General features: G+C 38.5%; 1 pseudogene; it reads right to left on the bottom strand.

Moving 5' to 3' along the window:
* Window positions 1–1,369: 1,369 nt before the first annotated feature.
* On the bottom strand, window positions 1,370–5,997 carry LOC104644327 (uncharacterized; annotated as a pseudogene).
* Window positions 5,998–21,687: the final 15,690 nt, after the last annotated feature.

Raw genomic sequence — 21,687 nt, 5'->3', positions numbered from 1 at the left:
AGATAACACCCTTCCCCCTTACCCATAATATAAAAGGGAAAAAATTATTTAAACTTCTAATATCAAGATTATAACAATATTACAGCTACACCTACCAAGAATGTAAAAAAAAATTGGATTTTTCAAGAAGACATTAAATAAACTTTTCAACATGAAATAAAAAATATTCAGAAAGAGAAATGAATATCTCTTGTCAACTATTTTGTCTAAACCAATTCACAAGTTGCTACAAACATTGTTCCATATTGTGCTACTACACTCAAACGAACATTACACTCTGTTTCATATTTTTTCAGCATCAAATTGCCTCCTAATTAAAAATATTATTCTGAGGCAAATGTCTATGTACAGGTAATTATATCCAATCCATATTTGCATATCTAAGTATCTGCACATGGCTTCTATTCTCAAAGAGTAATCCTTTGCCTAAAGCTGACTTTATGTATTGTAAAATGCGGACAATTACATCTCAGTGACATAATTTACAACACTCACTTGAAAATAAATGTATGCTCTGGCTAACTTTATCATTATCCAAAAAAAAATTATACTCTAGTCAATATGAGATAATTCAGTTTACCAACCAATCACTTTTATCTTGTAAAGACACTGAGTGGATTACTCTATTCTTGTAAGAGTTTAGCATTAGGATCCATAGAAGTGCCAATGAGCCTACATACCCATCATTCTAAGTCAATAGCTGAATTCAAATCAAACCAGAAAATATATATAAACGTATTGATATTGAAATGAGGAAATCGAAACGTAAACAGTTCTATTAAGATTAGACATACGTACACTATAGAAGTGCCGAAAATTATAACTGGTTTTCGCCCATAACGGTCAGCCACAACACCCCAAAAGACAGATGTTAAAGTTCTTCCAAACATAAATGCAGAACCTTCGTTATTTAAGGAGATTTGTAAGTATTTTTTAACAGAACACCTATGTAAATATATATACACATCAAGATAGTACAAATAACATAAGCTTACCTATATAACCTGCATAGGAACCAATATCTTCCTCTCTTTGCAATGTGAAAGTCCCTTACCTGTAGCATTATCAAAAGTTAGTAAGTCAATAGGTTGCCACAAAATATCATGAACTTTTATCTTCTGAGGAATGTTTTGAATTTTCTCATGTTCGATTTGGTGAAATAATTTGATATGCATTTTCGTTACAAATAACTAAAATGACTCCGATCGCGGTGAAAGTAAGGAAAACAAATTTTGCTAGTCACATTTTACATTGATTGTGCCCTTACCGTTCCCCATAGCCCTCATCACCACACCCCTGCTTCCCCACCTTGACCTCAAATAATATTATTTAAAATTATATACAAATATTTATGTAGCCATGAGATTTATTAGTGCCTGTCAGCCTGTGTAATCCATAACCATCTCACACTTAGTGCCAAAGAAATAGTTATCCAGCTGAAAATGAACAGATGCAATCACGTAACCAGTGTGTTCTACTTTTGCCTGTTAGGAATACTATATATCAAATAAGGACTGAATTACATTATCAAACTGACCTTGTCTTTAATGATGTACCAAACATATTTTCTGGGATGGAATAGCACCTCAATACTTCTTGCAAGACCTACCAAATAACACATGATACTTTCAATACAGAGAAACAAATCCAAACCTGGTTTAAACATTTTAGCGATCTATCATCTTTGTTTTATAAATGCTATAACGAAATACCTTGGTAATGTCGGTGATATTAGGGGTCATCTTTGCCCAAACTGGAATTGTGGCTACAACATTGATCCATCCACAAACCTCCGCCAAGAGATCACAATCTTGACCAACAGCAGCACCCATTCTACGTTCTGGCATACCATGGGGACACGAGAAGTTGATTTCAAAGGCATCCTGAAAAAACAGTATCAATATAGAGAGTCATAAAAACTAAAAAGAGAATCATTGAGACAACACTACTATAATGCAGAAAAAATCTTATCCATTAAGTCGCATATGCTTACAATTCCAGTTTCCTCACATCTGTGAATAAGTTCCTCCCAAGCAGCTTTGTTGTATTCTTCCATGATAGAAGCAATTAGTATCTTGTCTGGATACTCTTCTTTCAATTGCTTAAACTCTTTCAACATTGTTTCCAGAGGTCGATCACTAATGAGCTCAATATTCTGCCACACAATAATTTGTCCTTTGGCAGAACCATTTGCATCTGCTCTTATTTTAGCATATCTAGGGGTCACATTATAAAAAGAAGTGAAGTTATCATTAAAGCTTGAAAGTGTTCCGGAAAATCTTTCACCAACCTTAGTTGATTCAACAACAGAAGGTTCTTTACTCGATTGACTTACCTTTTCGGGTAGCTGAATATTGCTCTCGGATAACAGAGAATGAAGAGCATTAAATCAGAATTGGGTGAAGGAAGATACTGTACTCGACTTAATATTCTTCCTGATGGAGTAGTGTCAAAGAATGACATCGGAGCATGCAATATGCTATTGATAATTTGATCGAACAAGCTTTGAGCTGTTCTGAGACCCAAATATGCGACAACATATGATCTGCCAATCACAAAAATGCAACAAATGCCAGCTATGATTGAGTAAACATCTATAAAGAGAGTAGGATTCCATGCATGGTTCTTTGAGGTCTCATATGTCAAATTTCTCATAACTCTAATATCTAAAACTTGCAGGAACAAACAATCGAGAGTGTGTTGAAATTAGAAAGATAAGAAATTAATGTGGTAATATAACCTGTCTCCTCAGTTGTCTCAGTGTCCTAATCAACAAATCTGGATTACGATGAATGCCAACCCAACAACCATTTACAAAAATCTTGGTAGATTGGGGAATAACCGCAGGAGATATTTCCTAAAGTTAAGGAGTATCAGAACTTGTCACAAAATTTAAAACATTGAGAGCCATGAACATCTTCCATAAATTGCACACCTCAAAATTTTCTGTACTCCACTCTTCTAGAAACTCCAAAATTGGACTTGCTGCTGATCCTATTGTTATAAACACCATTAAAGCAAGGTTCTTTACCAATCCACATGCCTAACATATCAGCAGCAAATGAAATGTTATAATATTCATAAGATAATACAAACTTAATCAATAAATGAGTCGTGTATTATGTTACTTGTCCTTCGAGCGTTTCTGCTTGACACATCATTTCCAGTGAGAATTATGAAGCTGTCTAGGTTTTGGCAATTTACCTAGTTACCAAGGTATAAGACACTGATGACTAAGAAACTACCAAAAGGAACAAATGAATTCAATTCTAAGAGCAAGAGAAAATTACCCTCCCGCCCTATCTGTGAGTTCAATCTACGCAAGTGAGAAAGAGTAGATGCAAATGTCAAACGATTCAAAACCTGTGTAAGCATATGGAAACAATAATGAAACATGAGAAAATGATGAAAAAGAAATTAAAGTATATACAAGTAGTATTATCTCACCTGTGAAACTCCTGCCCTGGTACCAGCAGCATTTGCTTGTCCCTAGTTCCCAGTAGCAAGAGAATACTTGAGTCCACTTGTAATTGTTTTTGCTTTAATGGAAAATTGCAAATTCACATCCTTTCCACCGTCAACACACTGGATCGTGCACAAACGTAGATTGCTTTATTTAACAGAAGCTCCATATATGCAAATAGATAGAGCATAAAAAATGAGCTAAGATAGTAACCTTTTGAACATAGGATCTCACATCCCTTGTTAGCTTCCTGAATAGCTGCATAAATATCAACATTTATTATAAGTAGGAACTTCTCCTTATCTTGTCGAACCAAAACATTTACAACGAACTGGCAACAAGATCACCAAAATCCATACCGGATTTTAAAAGCTCATCATATTTCCCATACTATACAATCTGACCATATCTCATCACCTGTTGATATAGAAAATAATGAGCTTTGATATTTCAAAATTTGAATGCAGCTTCACATTAGAAAAATAAAAATGACAATCATCATCTTTTGTAAAAGATGCATATGTATAATAGAAATCTTTCTATTGTAGTGATAATTTGTTCATCATATTCATACTCTATAAACATCAATGTGGTGCTTACCAATATAAGATCTGCATTGGGAAGGAAGTCAACTTGGTAAGTGACAAGAACAACAGTCTTATCCTTCGAAGCTCCCCTTACACATTCCTGCACAGAATCATATCAGTTACATCACATATTTTTCCTCATTCAAAGACTTTACTATGCAAGCAAAACAACAGTTTGCTGATACAATCATTTTCCTATTTCCTTTTTCTTAGATACATGACTTGACCCTCAAACACTGTAGCATGAGCAGACTACATGTAGCAACTTATTGCGGAATTTTTTAAAAAAAGAAGCAATATATTCAATTGGAGTGACCTTAAATATTTCTGATCCAGTTTGAGCATCAACAACGCTAAATATATTATCTAGAAGATAGATATCACGATCCTGATACACTGCTTTTGCGAGTTGTATCCTCTGCTTCTGACCTCCGCTGAGGTTGATTCCTCGTTCTCCTATCTCACCTTGGTCTCCATGTTCCAGAATTTCCAAGTCCTTCTCCAATAAACAAACCCTTAATACATCTTTGTATCTTTTATTGTTCATTGGTGAACCAAACAAGATGTTCTCTTGGATATTAGAGTTTTGTATCCATGAGGTTTGGGCAACATAACCAGTGCTTCCACAGACTCTTACCTGTATTGTAAGACAAGTGTTACAAGCTACAACAGAGTGATAGTAACAATTCAACAATCCGATATATTTCAATGGATGACAACATATAAGGAAACTACCTAGCCAGTCTTAACGCGCCCAAACTCAATTTGTTTGCTTGCTGCAGAATCATTATGAAGTTACCAGTGCAAAAGAGATTGATAAAACAAAATTGGAAATGCTTTAAAAAATTATAAAAGCAAAATCACCAACATTAACATGATAAGTATAAAAAAAGGTGATTTTACCTCTCCCGATACTTTGTGAAGTTCACCAAGCATTGATGCCAACAAAGAAGACTTTCCTGATCCAACCATTCCAACAATTGCAGCAAGTTCCCCCTTTCAAACTTAAAGATTTATGTCTTTCAGAACAATTTGATCACCATCATCTTCCCATGAAAAATTCCCATCTTTAACCTCCACTGCAATACTGCCATTACAGCCTTGTTGTCTTTGGACAACATCAGAATCCAATTCACGGCTTGTCATATATCCATCTAACCTACCAAGAGATACCATGGCTTGTGAAATTGTCATAAGGGACTGAGGAAAGTATCTGATAGGATCCTGTAAAATTCTGAAAACTATTGTTGCTATGAATACAGTAGCACCATCTAAAGGTTTTTGAAAAAGATTGCAGCTCCAAACGTAAACGCTGATATGACCTGCGACATACTCCACAGTAGCGATAAATTGCAAGAAAGCAAGTATATGATTTTCAAATGGCTTGTCACGCCTACTGCCTTCCACTTAAACGATACATATTCTTGAAAAAGATTTAAGGTTCAAAAGCTAGCCCAATCTCTATATAAAGATAGATTTTGAAAAATATGTATTTTACATTATATTCAAGATGTACTGAAATTGAACTATCTACTACATAAGAGCTTCACTACAACAACAACAAATTCAATGAAGTCCTACAAAGTGGGGTTTGGAGAGAGTAGAGTATACACATACCTTTCCCCTAGCTTAGAGGTAGAGAGGCTATTTCCTTAGATCCTCAGCTCAAGGAAAAACAGTCCAGGAAAAGATTAATCAGAACTGAAAGCATACTAAAACATTCTTATCAGTAACTTCAATTGCATCTTCAACAAAATCGGAGGCATTTTCCATGGGTTTGACAACTGAATGATTGCTCTGTGGTGTTACCTCATCCTTCTCATTTATGCTCTCATCGATTTCACCATCATCACTCACACAACCGTTATCCACAGTTTTCAAGCGATGAGCCAACATATGTACATCATCAAAGCTTGAAAGCGTTCCGGAAAATCTTTCACCCTTCATTTTTATCAAATATGTTTTCTGATGGGTGGAACTGTGGAAGAGATTTGCTAGTGGATGATATTGCTGTCGTTTGCCTTCTGGTAGTATTAAATTGGATAATTAAGAATATGTTAGTGGGCTGGATTTGAACCGTTTCAAATGGGCTGAATTTGAGTGGTTGTGGGCTGATTAATTAATTATGGCTATTTAGTGTGATCTTTTAAATGAGGGGTTACTTTTATTTTTGATAACAACACAGATTTTTATTTGATGAAAAAGATAAAATAATACAAACAAAGATTTTTATTTAATTGATTAAAAAGATAAAATAATTCTAACTCTCAAAGACCCAAGGAAAAGGGGATATGCCAGTTGTATACATACTGTATACACTGGTATACCTCATGAAATATCGATTAACAGGTCAAATGCAAAAAGGGAGATCGATGAAGACGGAATTATCAAATTCAAACAAAAATACAGCTTTTGGAAAGTCCGAAACGGGCTGAACACAAATCATATACAGCAGTATACACTGGTATAAAACGTATACATGATACACAGGTCGAAAGAAAATATACAGGTTCTTGAGGAGCTGAATCGGAGAATTTTTGTCGAGAATACAGTATGATATACAATTAAAAAAACCGAATGCACCCCCATATACGGTGGTACACGCAGCAGGTATACACATTTTTGTACCGAAGGGAAATGGGGCCAAAGCCCGGTAAAAAAAAATCTACAGGAAGCCCAATTTTCTTTAGGTCATTTTGAAATGTGGCAGGCTTCCAGATCCAGTACTTGGGCTTGGCCGAAGTTCAAATATTTCTTCTCCCTATTATTAATTATTTGTTATTATCATTATATAACGTTTTGGTTGAATTTTATTAAACTCCTAAGGACCGCCATTTCTTGCTATATTTATATAGTAAGAAATATTTACTTTGTTTTTTCCGTTATTATTTTTATTTAGTTTGTTTTATTGATTTTTGTCAACACTTAGGTTTACCCTCTTAAGATAATCCCCTCTAGATACTTCCCCTTAGAAATAATAAAATAAAATAAAAATAATATATATATATATATATATATATATATATATATATATATATATATATATATATATATATATATATATATATATATATATATATATGTATATATAGACACACACACACACACACACACACACACATACATATCATTTATGAGTAAGTAAATAGACGAATTTTCTCCTTTATCTAGTTAAATTCAGAAAAGTTATTTTAAAAGGTCATTTAGTCAAATCGTCGGTCAACCGCGAGTTAGCAGGCATTCCGAGGGCCTAACACCTTCTCGAAATGTACGTTTGAACTTTGAACCCTTTTCAATTGATTTTTATTTGTTTTAAATCTTTTGAAAAATAGTTTTAAGTTTTTTTCTTGATTTTACCAAAAATCAAGTGGCGACTCTATAATTTGGGAAAATTAATTTCTCTTAAATCATAAAATTAATTGATTTTCCGAAACTTAGCCATTTATTCACCATCATATATTTTAAAGTAAAACAGAAATGGCGACTCTGTTGGGGATTAATTAAGTTCTAAACCATGAGATTTTACTATTTGACTAATTGTTTTTAGTTGTTAAAATGATGTTTGTGCGGAATATGTTTAAGTTTTTCATAAATTGTCATTGCATTTCATATTCCGGTATATATGTATATAATATTAAAGGACGGTTTACGAAACCACAGCCGGACTTTTTTATACTCACCCTCTTTTGAAATTAGCGACAATTTATTGGTTAGTTATACGTCTAATGGTTGTCGCGAGTTTCATCCCAAATTGTCTGTTTGGGTTCCGGACTTTTCAAAAGCCACTCTTAGTCAACTAGCGTAGAGCTGAACAAAATCCCGAATTTAGGAACATTTGAACTAAGATGACCCAACAACTAAGGCGTGTTGGGCCCATTAGAAGCCCACCTTGTGTCTACTTGGCCCAAATTTCCAAAAAATAGACAATCATATTTACGTGTTGATTGAAGGTTGTATATGGGTTTTAAAACAATTTATTGCCTACGGGGTGGGGGTTGACTAATTTTTTTTTGCTATTTCTGTAGGATGAATTCGACATACAAGCCTTTGAAAACAAGAATGGTTACTATCCCCGATCCTTTCCTCAAAGTATGGTGGAGGTTCATGAACAACGACGATAAAATGATCGTTCAGAAACACATAGGTTACCTTCCGTCGCTGCTAGAGATGAATGCGTGGCCTGGCCTGATTGGGACGATGGTGAAATTTTGGGATAGTGAGAACTGGTCTTTCGGTTTGGGGAAGTGGAGTTAACGCCAACTATAGAAGAAGTTCTTATCAGCTATGAAAGTGTCGCCATGTCTAACAAAAGGAAACGACATCCAGATACAGATCTCCTAAACCCCATAATATGGGATTTCGCCAAAATAAGAAAAAAGTTGTCATTGGTTAAAGCCGAGTGGATGGACAAGCTCCCTGGCCCAAATATACCCTTCAGAACACTATATTATCGGTCTGGGCGTGCAAGGGCTTATGAGAAATATAAAGACGAGTTCATTTCAAAAGAAAAATTGAAAGAGGCGCGTCCCCTCGCATTTGCAATACTCGGAAGGATGGTTTTCCCTCAAGGGCCAAAGTACACTATTCATCCTAGTGTATTTATGGACACTAACGCCATCTTCTATGGAGTGGATTACAAAACATCAACAAAGTACTACACTTTAGCGCCTATGATTCTGGACGATATCTACAGGGCTTTAGACAAGTGTCATAACGGAGAATGTTTTTTCAAGGGTGTAATATGATATTACAGTGGTGGATGATGCGACATTTAATCAGGACTCATAATCCAAAAGAACCAGAACCCCTAAGACGATCAGACGAGCTACATGGTCATGATTGGTGGTTGTATCACAATCGTTGCAACAAGACTGGAGGAGAGAGTTTTTGGTATCTGAGGCTTCAAGGGTTGAGAGAAGAAAACCTACAATGGTCAATAGATAGCTTGGTGGTAACTAAGAATATGGTGATTCGAACAGAAAAGGTCCCTTATTTGGTATTTTCTGGGTTACGAGGGACTAGACCGTATGCTCCCGGTCGAGTTTGAGACAACTAGGAGGGAAACAATAGTTGTTCCAGATTGCAGATATGAGGAAATTTGGAACTGACCACGAGAATGGATGAGTTGCGTTTGCTGAAGACATATATAAGATGTGGAGATCTTGAAGAGTGTTGGGTGAACCTGTACCAAATAGGTTTCGTCCAGAATGTTCGAGGGAGTACAAAGAATGGTTGAAAGAGAGTCTCACTGGAACTATTGAGCCTGGTCCAAACATTCCTCACATTATTGCCGATGTTGGAGCCAAACATCAAGTCCGACTTCACCGCCTTCAAGAGAAGTTTGATAGTAATGAATTAGAGCATCAACGTCGTCACTCAGAAGACACCAAAGTCATAGCTCGATTGAAACAAGAACTACGAAGATCCACGCATGGCAGAGTTAGACGATAACATGGAGAAACAAATTCAGTCGATAGAGGGGTTCAATCATCAAGAAGGAGCTAAATTGGCGAGAGATCATCTCTGGGCGAACAAATATGATATGTGCGAAGAATTCCACATCTCCAAGAGGACCAGACTTGGTGAAGGATCAGAGGAGGCTTGAGTTTTACTTACCATCCCCTGCGTCGGATTGCTTTATTTCTACTTTGTTTTGTAATTTATTTTTCAGAACTATTTCTCTGTTTTATGTTTATCAGACATTTTGGATGCTATTAATGAAGTATTTTGGGTATAATAAATCGGGTTTAAAAAGCATATACATCCTTCAATTCGTTAGTCCCACCCTTTGCGTAAAAGGGTCACAAGCATGTTTAGGACTCAATATGTGTATTTAAATGCTTATGTGTTGCGTTGCTTTGAATGAGGATACCGTAAATCCACTCCTTTCCAAAACTTCCAAAAGAATATACATAAGCCACCGTTACAAAATGTCCGACCAAAATTTTCGAGTCTCAAGTTTCTCACCCAAAAGACACCTCCTATACCACAAATCCGAAAACACTGTTCTACAATCTCAGGAAAGGCAAATTATTTCTATGGGCAAGGGTAAGAACATCCAGATGGAACTCACTAAAGAAGAACTACAGAGAAAGATCGAAAGGATCACTCATGAAATTCAAGAAGCCAAGGAAGAAGGGCTCAAAGTCGACATGGCCACCACAATTTAAAAAACTGCAGCTGTGATGTTGGATGAGGATCTGGCATCACAGATGAAAAGAAACAGAGATGTTGAGAGGGAGACAGATGGCTTGAGAGAGAAGTTGGACATGCTTCGATCGAAAGTGCAAGAAAGAAAAGCGAGAGAGGCGAGGATAAATTCGGAGACCGCTGCTCTGTTAGCTAAAGGTGTGTCACTTGACAAGGAACTGACAGAGGAAACGAAAGAATTCGCAACCATGAGAGAAGGGATGGTTGCACTGAAGAAGAAGAAGAACAAAGCCTTCCATTTCAACCTGATGGGCAAGGAATACCCCGCCTATGATCAACGAGCATCCAATAGTGGTCCGGACAATGCTCACCCTGAAGTGACTGTGGAGGAAGACGGTGAGGAAATAGTCTACAAGCATCCATTCCTAGGTCTTCTGAAAGGAGGACACTAATGCTGCAACAAGAAGGGAAATGACTAACGTGTCGTCATCACTTCATCTTTTAAAAGATCTGTTGTTGCCTTTCAATTTCCTTGTAATCGTAATGAACGAACGAATGAAATATTTTGTCTTGTACTCGAACTACATTGGGCCTGAATTCTCCTTGTGAGATACGTAGGCAGCCTTCCAAGGCCTGACCCCTATCTCAAACAAAGAAACTTGTGTGTTTATTTGTTCTCTACGTGATATTATGCATTTTGTACTCTGAATCTGCATTAACAAATCTGCCTTTGAGTTGTTTTCCTTCTCAGGTACTTTGAAACTGATCTGTGTCGATCAAAAGCTGGCAGATCATCCTTATTTCACCAGATCAAAAGGTCTCACAGATTCCTTCCCTAGACAAAGCTCAGACAGAGGAAAGGCAGTTATGGGGGATAATAATGAAGAAGTGAGTCTTACTGATGTTGTGGTGGCTCAACCCACCGTAGTAGAACAGAATGAGTTGATTATGCAGCAGATTGCAGAGATTTGGGTGGAAATGCAACGGAGACAGGATCTGCCTCCACCAGGATTTGCTGCTAACGCTGCTGAAGGAGGCCTCTAATCTACTTCCCTCGCTCAAATATGGATCCAACTCAGAACCAGCCATCTACACCTATTCAGAGTCTATCGATTATAGATCTGACTACCCAAAATCTCCTATATGCTTCTGCATCCTACCAAACTCCATCTCCTCTTCAAAACAACCATCCTCAAATGCCACCCCATCCTCAAAATACTCACCATCATGCCACTCCACCGCCACAAAATCCAAACCAAAACCAGAACCAAAATGCTTTCAATCCCCAAACACCTCATCACCATTTAAATTAGAACACCAATCCTCAGTCCTACCCACATAATTACCAAACCGCCCAAAATGCTCAAAGTCCATCTATAGATCCACCCCTTTCAATGAGAGCCACTTTCCAAGTTCCCATCCCTGCCGAGCACGATGTGCACGGTTCTGAGTTGGACCATTACGAGGAACAAGAAAAGAATGGAAGGAAAATGAAGATGTAAGGGTCGATATAAAAGAGGAAATAAAGAAGGCCATGAAGGAGCTACAATGCATCCCCGACAACGCTGGACATAGTTACGAGGACTTGTGTATCCACCCAAATTTGGACCTTCCGGAAGGGTTCAAGATTCCGAAGTTTGACACCTCCGGAGGAGTGGGAAACCCTATGGATCATTTGAGAGCCTATTGTGACCAGCTCGTGGGAGTTGGAAGGGATGAAGCTTTGTTGATGCGGCTTTTCAGCCGAAGCCTGTGTGGAGAAGCTCTCGAATGGTTTACCCCACATGAAACTAAACAATGACCCAACTGAAATGCATCGGCCAAGGATTTCATCGATCGATTTGCTTACAACGTAGAAATTGTTCTCTATCGATACTCTTTGGAGAAGATCAACCAAAAGCAACCGAAAGCTATAGGGAGTTTGCCTATAGGTGCAGAAAAGAAGCGGCAAGGGTGAGGCCACCCATGATTGAGAAAGAAATCGTTGAAGTGTTTGTGCGTGTACAAGAGCCGAAATGTTATGATAGAATCATGTTGATCGTTTGAGCAAAGTTTGTCGAGATAGTCAAGATTGGTGAGACTATCGAAGACGGATTAAAATCAGGAAAGATAGCCCGCCCGTGTAGCTGCATCACCTGGGTCTTCAGGTTTGTTGAGAAAGAAAAGAGAAGAAGTTGCTGCTATTTCATATGGGGGAAGGAAACTCCCCAGAAATTCATCATATTCACAGGGTCGTTCCCGGCCTTCCCCAAAGTCCTACAAATCTTGGTACACGCAATCTAGTCATCCCAATAATCAGAATGCTACCTCCATTTATCCAAACGTCCAAGCTCCCGCATACCAATGTCCACCCCTCAATTACCAAAGTCCATCTCCTATTTACCCAAATCATCCTTCACCCTATCAAATCCCATCTCCCTACCAGGGTGTTGCTCCTAACTGCGCTAACGTACAGTCGAGCTACCGAGCACCCCTTCCTGTTTATCAAGTCCAAGCTCCACTATACCGAAATCCCCCCCCCCCGAATTACCAAGCGCCATCACCAAACTACCAAATAAATCCATATTCAAGAGGCCAAGCTCCCCGTCCAAATACTAGAAAAAGTTATCAATAAGTGTCTCCTCCTCAACAAGGCAGTTATGACCCTCTCCGACCCAGATTTAAGAAGAGTCCTTCAAGGAACTTTACTGCACTCACAGAAAGTCAGACCAAACTGTATGAGAGACAGGCTGCGGCTGGACACATCCACCCTGTGGGGCCCAAACCCGTGGATGTAAATTCAAAGTTCTACAAACCCGATCAGAGATGTGCTTACTATTCCAATAGTGTTGGACATGATACTAAAGATTGTATCAACCTCAAGCACAAAATTCAGGATCTGATTGATCAGGAGGTAGTGTCTCTCCAATTGGCGGCACCAAATGTCAACACAAACCCATTGTCAAATTATGTGGGCGGCAATGTCAATATGATTGAGACAGACGAAGACTGATGTGGAACGAAGATGATTAATCCCATCGTTCACGATGAATTGGAAGGAGCTGTCGCTTCTTTCAGCGTAAAAGAAAAGAGAGAGTTTGTTATTTTGACACCTGCAAAGGTTGTTGCCTTGGTGCCGTCAGAAACTCTCGTCAAGCCTAAGTTTGTTATTGAAACTGCCGCTGCTCAAGGAATGAACAGGTTTGGAAGGTGTTACACTCCTGGCGAGCTTGCTCTCGGAGGACAGAAGAAGGATCAGGCCAAAAGGCCGATAAACGAAGGAGAAGCGGAAGAATTCTGGAGAAGGATGCAACCAAAGGATTATTCAATCGTCAAGCATTTGGAGAAGACTCCATCTCAGATATCGGTATAGGCCCTGCTGATGAGCTCTCAATCCCACAGGCAGGCCTTATTGAAAGCTCTTGATGATACATACGTACCCACAGGCACAAGCAGCGATAACGTGGCCGCCATGATTCATCAGGTTATTCGAGGGCACCGAATCAACTTTTGTGACGATGAGCTGCATGTTGAAGGGAGATCGCATAATAAGGCGCTGCACATCACTTTGATATGCCGTGAAAAGGTTGTTAACCACATCTTAGTAGATGACAGATCTTGTCTGAATATCTTCCCGTTGTCGACATTGAGGAAGCTAAGGTTTGACCTTGGGAAACTGGAGCAAAACCAGGTCAATGTGAGAGCCTTTGATGGGATTCAAAGAGACATGTTGGGAGCAATGAATTTGACCATTCAAATGGGCCCCGTAGAATTCAGCACGCAATTTTAGGTATTGGATATCGGTACCAGTTACAACCTTCTTCTGGGAAGGCCGTTATTCATTGCAAGGGGAGTCACCTTGGCAGACAGGTGCCGATCATTGATGAGATATCACGAGGTACACACTTTTACACGGTGGAGCTGGTGAATGCCACAGGTGAAGACTTGGCCCCACAAACTCCAATGCCTGCTGTGTACAAGATGATATGCATTGTGATGCTGCAGAATGGTTTTGAGCCACGGTTCGGATTGGGAAGAGATTCCCAAGGAATTATTGAGCCTGTTCCAGTCCTCGTTAAGGGATCCAGATATGGTTTGGGGTACATCCCCACATATGATGACCTGAAGATGAAAAAGAAAAATGATCAAACCTTGACTAGGCCAATCCCACATCTGTATCAATCCTTTCAAATCCGAGAGTATGCCGAGCATGAGACCTTAGGGAAGGAAACTGTGAACTCATCGAGGAGAACGATGCTGTTGTCAAGGAAGAGGTTGAGCTAGATGGTATCCGCGATGTTGATTCAAATGAGGTGCTTCGGAACTGGACCTCCACGCCGATCCTGATACCCCGAACTCTTCGGTAGAAAGGCGTCATTTCATGCACATTAAAATCGGTGGTAGTCTAGAAGAGGCCCGAGACCCACCATTTTTGCATTTTCTTAACTGTTCAAATTTTCGAATTTTCATTGTGATGTTCAAAAAAGGGCAACATGGACCCATGCCATGGCCAAAGTTTGCATTTTTTTTGAATGAAAGCCTCTTTGTTTTTAATCTTATTTATTTAGTTGTTTGTTATACCCTACTTTCCTAATTTTCTCTGTTTATGATTTCAGTAACATAAGTTACAGACCTGCCAATGTTATGTCATTTCACGAGCTAAATGAACAAAATGAGGCAAGTGACGATGGGGTTAACGATTATGAAGAAGAAAGTGAGGAACCATATTTGTCACCGAGGAATTTTGGCAGTTCGAGAATCAGCATAAACCAAATCTAAAGGAAACAGAAATAGTGAATTTGGGAGATCCAGAATGTGCCAATGAAATTAAGATCAACATCCACCTAAATGAAGCTCAAAAAGAGGGCCTAATTCATTTGCTTACTCAATATACTGATGTGTTCATCTGGGAAGTCGGTGACATACAAGGGTTGAGTATCGATGTCATATCTCATAAGATGCCGATTAACCCGGGGTTCGATCCGATAAAGCAAAAACTCGGAAATTCAAGCCTGAACTTAGTTTGAAGATAAATAAAGAGATCACCAAGCAAATAGAGTCCCGATTCGTGGAAGTGATACAATCTCAAACTTGGCTGGCCAATGTTGTTCCGGTCGCCAGGAAAGACGGGAAAATCAGGATTTGTGTCGACTACATAGACCTCAACAAAGCTATTCCAAAGGATAATTTTCCGTTGCCGAATATTCATATTTTTATTGATAACTGCGCAAATCATTTGTAGACTGTTACATAGGGTATCACTAGATTCTGATGGATGAGGAGGATGCAGAAAAGACGACTTTCATTACACCTTGGGGTGTATATCACTAAAGGGTGATGTCGTTCGGCCTCAAGAATGCTGGTGCGACCTACATGAGAGTTATGACGACCATTTTTCACGACATAATGTATAAGGAGATTGAAGTGTATGTGGATGACGTCATATTCAAATCTCTTCAAAGTTCAGACCACTTGACACATCTAAGGAAATTCATTGAACGTTTGCGTCGTTACAACTTGAAGTTAAATCCCTCCAAATGCGCTTTTGGAGTTCCAGCCGAGAAGTTTTTGGGATTTATAGTCAGCAGAAGGGGGGTATTGAGCTCGACCCCTCTAAGATTAAATCAATTCAAGAGTTACCTCTGCCAAAAACGAGAAAAGAGGTGATGAGTTTCTTAGGGAGGTTAAACTACATCAGTCGATTCATAGCTCAATCAACAGTGGTGTGTGAACCTATTTTCAAGTTGTTGAAGAAAGACACACCAACAAAGTGGACTGAAGAGTGTCAGACTGCTTTTCATGCTATCAAGAACTATTTGTCCAATCCATCGGTATTGGTTCCTTTAGGAGAAGGGAGTCCTTTGTTGCTGTACTTGTCTGTCTCAGATAGTGCATTCAGATGCGTACTTGGTCAACACGACGAGACAGGAAAGAAGGAAAGGGCTATCTATTATATAAGCAAGAAGTTTACTTCATACGAGTCTCGTTACACTTTGTTGGAGAGAACGTGTTGTGCTTTGTCTTCGCTCACCCAAAAATTGAGACATTATTTGTCTTCCTATACTACATACCTCATTTCCAAAATGGATCCATTGAAGTATATTTTCCAGAAAGCGATGCCGACTGAAAAGTTAGCTAAATGGAAAATGTTGTTGAGTGAATTTGATATCGTGTATGTGACTCAAAAAGCAATAAAGGCACAGGATTTGGCTGATCATTTGCAGAAAATCCCGTTGATTAAGAATATGAACCACTTAAGACTTATTTTCACGATAGAGAAATGTCGTTTGTGGGTGAGGATGTTTCTGAAGCATATCCAGGTTGGAGATTATTTTTTGACGGTGCGGCAAATCATCAAGGTAAAGGTATCGGAGTAGTCTTAGCTTCAGAATCTGGTCAGCACTATCCCATGGAAGCTAAGCTCCGATTTAATTGCACAAACAACATGGCCGAATACGAAGCTTGTATTCTAGGTTTGAAAATGGCCATCGACCTGAATGATTACGAGTTGTTGGTTAATGGAGATTCAGACCTTCTGATTCATCAAGTTCAATGAGAATGGGTTGTGAAGAACCCAAAGATTATACCTTATCTACATCATGTGCAGAGGTTGTGCAAAAGATTTCGTAAGATCTAGCTCAGACATACTACCAAAATACACAATGAATTAGCCGATGCTCTGGCCACCATCGCTATTAAACATTCGGACACAAATTACATTGATTCTTTGGATATAGAGTTGAAAGAACATCCAGTCCATTGCTCTGATGTTGAAGCAGAACCAGATGGTTTTCCTTGGTATTTTGATATAAAGAAGTATTTGGAGTCTAGAACATATCCTAAGATGCTACAGCCAACCAAAAGAAGTCGATACGCCGTGTGGCTCTCAATTTATTTCTAAGTGGAGAATCCTTTATAGGAGGACTCTAGTTTTGGCTCTTCTAAGATGTGTTGATGTTGTTGAAGCTGTGAAGCTTATTGAACAGATACATGCTGGAGTCTGTGGTACGCATATGAACGGGTCAACTTTGGCAAGAAAGATCTTACGAGCCGGGTATTTCTGGATGACTATGGAGAATGATTGTTGCAAATTTGTGCAAAAGTGCCACAAATGTCAAGTGTACGGTGATTTGATCAGAGTGCCACCTCACGAACTTAATGCTATGAGTTCACCTTGTCCATTCGTATCTTGGGGAATGGATGTCATCGGTCCGATAGAGCCAGCCGCTTCCAATGGACACAAATTCATTTTGCTCGGCATTGATTACTTCACTAAGTGGGTGGAAGCAGCTTCTTACAAGTCGGTAACCAAGAAAGTGGTGGCTGATTTTATTCAGAACAATCTGATATGTATATTTGGAGGGCCAGAATCCATCATTACTGATAATGGTGCAAATCTCAACAGTCACTTGATGAGAGAGATATGTGAGCAATTTAAGGTCACTCATCGAAATTCGACTGCTTATCATCCCCAAATGAATGGAGTTGTGGAGGCTGCCAATAAGAATATCAAAAAGATTTTGAGGAAAATGGTTGACAAGCATCGAGGTTGGTATGATATGGTACCATATGCATTATTGGGATACCACACGACTGTCAGAACATCAATTGGAGCCACTCCATATTTGCTAGTATATGAAACAGAAGCAGTCATACCTGTTGAAGTCAAGATACCGTCTTTGAGGATCATCGAAGATGCTGAGTTGAGTAACACTGAATGGGTCAGCAAGCGGATTTATCAACTAACTTTGATTGATATGAAGAGAATGGTTTTTGATTTTCATGGTCAGTTGTATCGACAGAGAATGATTCGTGCTTTTCACAAGAGAGTAAGAGCCAGAAATATTGAGGTTGGTCAGTTGGTTATTAAGCGTATTTTTCCTCATCAAGATGAGTACAAAGGAAAGTTCACACCGAACTGGCAAGGGCCTTACATGGTTCGCAAAGTATTACCTGGAGGTAATTTGGTCCTGTCGGAGATGGATGGCACTGTATGGCCTAAACCTATCAACTCAGATGCTGTCAACATATACTACGTGTGAAGCTTCCGTTTGCTTGTATTTGTTTTGCTTAAAATTTTACCCTCTCTTGTAATGAACTACGACTGACCTGAATTCTCAAGAATGAGATACGTAGGCGTCCTATGTCGTCTTCGATCACCCCATTTATCCCCTTTTTTTATTTCTTTGTATTTGAACTACGTTCAATCTGAATTCTCAAAAATGATATAAGTAGGCGGCCTATGTCGGCCTCTTTCGGTTTTCTTTGTAAATGCTTTTTGTTTTGTCAACCTTTGAGGGGAACAGCGTTTGACCTGATTCCTTCTCAAGGGGATACGTAGGTGCCACAATGGCTCGGTCATATCTCCCATAAGATTTTTATTCCTCTCTACAATAGAATCTGGGACAGAATTTTTGAGAAGGACTAAAAAATTCTCGAGAAGAAGATTCTTCCTTAGCAAGTCAAGACAGAAAATATTTTGAGATTTGCAACTGAGACAGAATTGTTGAGAAGATCTCAAAAATTCCGCGATCTGCTCAGTTACAGTGGAAAGATAAGCAAAACATTAACTGGGACAAAAATTTTAAGAATGACCTCAAAATTTCAGCACAAATTTATCCGCAAGTTCGGAGTGACTCTGAAAACTCCCTAGCAAATGATCAGATAGGCCTTCAAGCATCAGACTCAAAGAAGTTTTGTTAAGCCTGATATGACATGACTTGGCAGAGACTTTTTTTTAGATACTATTTCTCCAAAATTTATTTCTCTTAAATTTTCCCTTTTATGTTTCATTTGCTTTGGCATAAAATACTTTGTCTCATCTATCAAGAGTCAGGAGATCAGAAAATAAATCGGAGATAGCAAGACAAGGAGCAACTAATTGAAGAAATGGACACAAATCAGTTCCTTTTTAAAACTAACAATTTTTCTGTGGACGCGGGTTTATAGTTTTGCTCTGAAATTAGCAAGTTCATCAGATGGATGAATATAGAAAGCTCTAAAGAGGACAAAAACTATCACAAAATCAATAGATTTCCTAGAAGCAAGAGACATTTTATATCTCTTATGTCGGAGACTTGGGAATATGAATTGTTTATTTCAATCAATTTCCAACGACATGAAATTTATAAAGGACATCATTTGCATCATAATGTCGTATAAGATACTATGCATTACCCGGAGGGGGTCAGCTAGTTTATTATCGATCTAGACAATGCATTTCCTGGAAGACGTTTTACCGTTATCATCATTGGAGGCGATATGATTATTCATGCATCGCGAGTCAATACTTATGCATAGCGGAAATTCATGCATCGCGAGTCAATACTCATGCATAGCGGAAAATCATGCATCACCAGTCAATACACATGCATCGCAGAAAATAATGCATCGCGAGCCAATATTCATGCATCACGGAAGATCATGCTTCGGGGGAAGATATTTATACATCGCAAGAAACTATGCATCACGAGAAGATTCCATGCCTCGTCGAAACTTATGCATCGCGAGAAAATATTATACCTCGCAAAAATTTATGCATAACGAGAAGATTTCATGCCTCGTCAAAATTTATACATCGCGAGAAGATTGTGTACCTCGCTGAAAGTTATGCATCCGGAGAAGATTCCATGCCTCGTTGAAAATTTATGCATCGCGAGAGGATTTCATGCCTCGCGGAAAGTTATGCATCGCGGGAAGATTTCATACCTCGCAGAAATTTACGTATCACGGGAAGATATTCATGCCCGCAAGAAGGCATGCATAGCTGAAAGGGAAATCGTGCATCCCAAGAGAAATATTTATCCATCCACATCAACTGCACTCTTTTATTTTTGATAAAAGCAAATATCAAGAAGAGCATCGAAGACACATCAAGAGAAATGCTAGAACACTTCATCAACTTTCCTTTATGTTGAAATCAAATGATGAATACATTGAAAATTATATTGCAAACACAAGACATAAGCTTTATTTGCTTTACATCAAACTAATTGAGTTGACGTCAAATGTCGGGGAGAACGATTAAGTGTCGACACGGTAAAAGACACCGTCTCCCACTTAAATTGCATTTTTTTGCTGAGAAGTTTTATCTCACTCTTTGTCAAGAGCATTTGAAAGTATAAATTCTCCAAACATACCACAGGTGCGGATGACAATGTGGAACTTTTTCTTAGCAGCGAACTGGGACACAGTCCAAAGAGGAATGTCAAACTCTTAGGATGCGAGCAGCGGAGCGACTTCCACCACAATTAAACCACACCCCTATCAGAAGGAATGTGGGGTTTCCTTTGAGTTTTGTTTGTTTCGATCTCGCATTTGGAAATTTTGATCTATCGGAAGCAAGATTCCAATCTAAGTGACAGTGCGCGAAGAGTTTGGAAATTATGTCCTTGTAAGTTCTTACCCATGGATGTGAGAGCACCACATTCATGGCTAAGAGATTACGAGCCTCTTTCTCATACTCATTTTATTTGTCACTTTTCCATAACCAAAGGTTATCTAGCATAATGGATTTCCTTTTCAAACGATCGAGTTGAAATACAGGCAACCTGATTCCTATGATTAAAGGGTATGTAGGCGAACTCAACGGCAAAAACTTGGCTGTATTCCAACTTTCGCTCTCGAATCTTATTCTCCAGCATTTCGGTACCTTCATAACTCGGTATCGGGGTGGCTTGTGAATTCATTCAAAATCATGCGTCAAATAAAGCTTGTTGAACTGCAAGTGGCCTGAACATTCATGCAGCCTGATATATGTATGAAACCATTTTTTGGGATTCGTCCATAATTCCTAAGTCCGTACCAAAATCCTTTTCCTAGATGAATTTGTGGTCGGTCAAAATTGGTGTGGTCAAATTCATTCTCCTCGAATTTCTTGCATCAATCCTAGTAAAATGAGGGACAGTTGTTGACAACCAATTTTAACCCTCGACGATGAACTAATAACGAGAATTTTATTTCTAAACAACTTGAAATGGTTAGTTTTACATAGTTCAAAATTATTATTGTTATTGTTATTATTATTTTTGAATATCGTTGAATACGTGTTTTTCCGTGATTTCTGAATAACATATGTTTTTTTTACGAATGTCTTATATATAACTAGTATGTTTTGTGAATATTCTAAAACGAAGTCATTTCGAAAGGTCACTTTGAGTTGAATATTCTTCGATTTAGTTCAATTTTAATGACAACTATATTCTACTTTTAATTAATTACTCTTTTAATCGAGTTTGCTATTTTAATTTTGTCAAAATTAAAATTCTCGTTAACTAATTCATTTATATATTCGTCGGAATGGTTTATTACTTAATTATGGCTTGACACCAATATGTTAAACCAAGTTAAAGCCATGTTGGGCTTTCTATTTTAGCAACCCACCAGCCCACTTCAAAATTTGACCCAATTTTCTCAGGGCCAACTCCTTTTTTCCAAGTCCAACTATTGTCATTTCCCTTTCAAATCCATTCCCTCAACCAATCTGAGCCCTTTTGCAATTCAGACCAT

The sequence above is a fragment of the Solanum lycopersicum genome, chromosome 2, assembly GCF_036512215.1.
Source record: "Solanum lycopersicum chromosome 2, SLM_r2.1".
Taxonomy (NCBI): Eukaryota; Viridiplantae; Streptophyta; class Magnoliopsida; order Solanales; family Solanaceae; genus Solanum; species Solanum lycopersicum.
The sequence above is the reverse complement of the archived record's forward strand: the minus strand, read 5'-3'. Positions and strand labels throughout refer to the sequence as shown.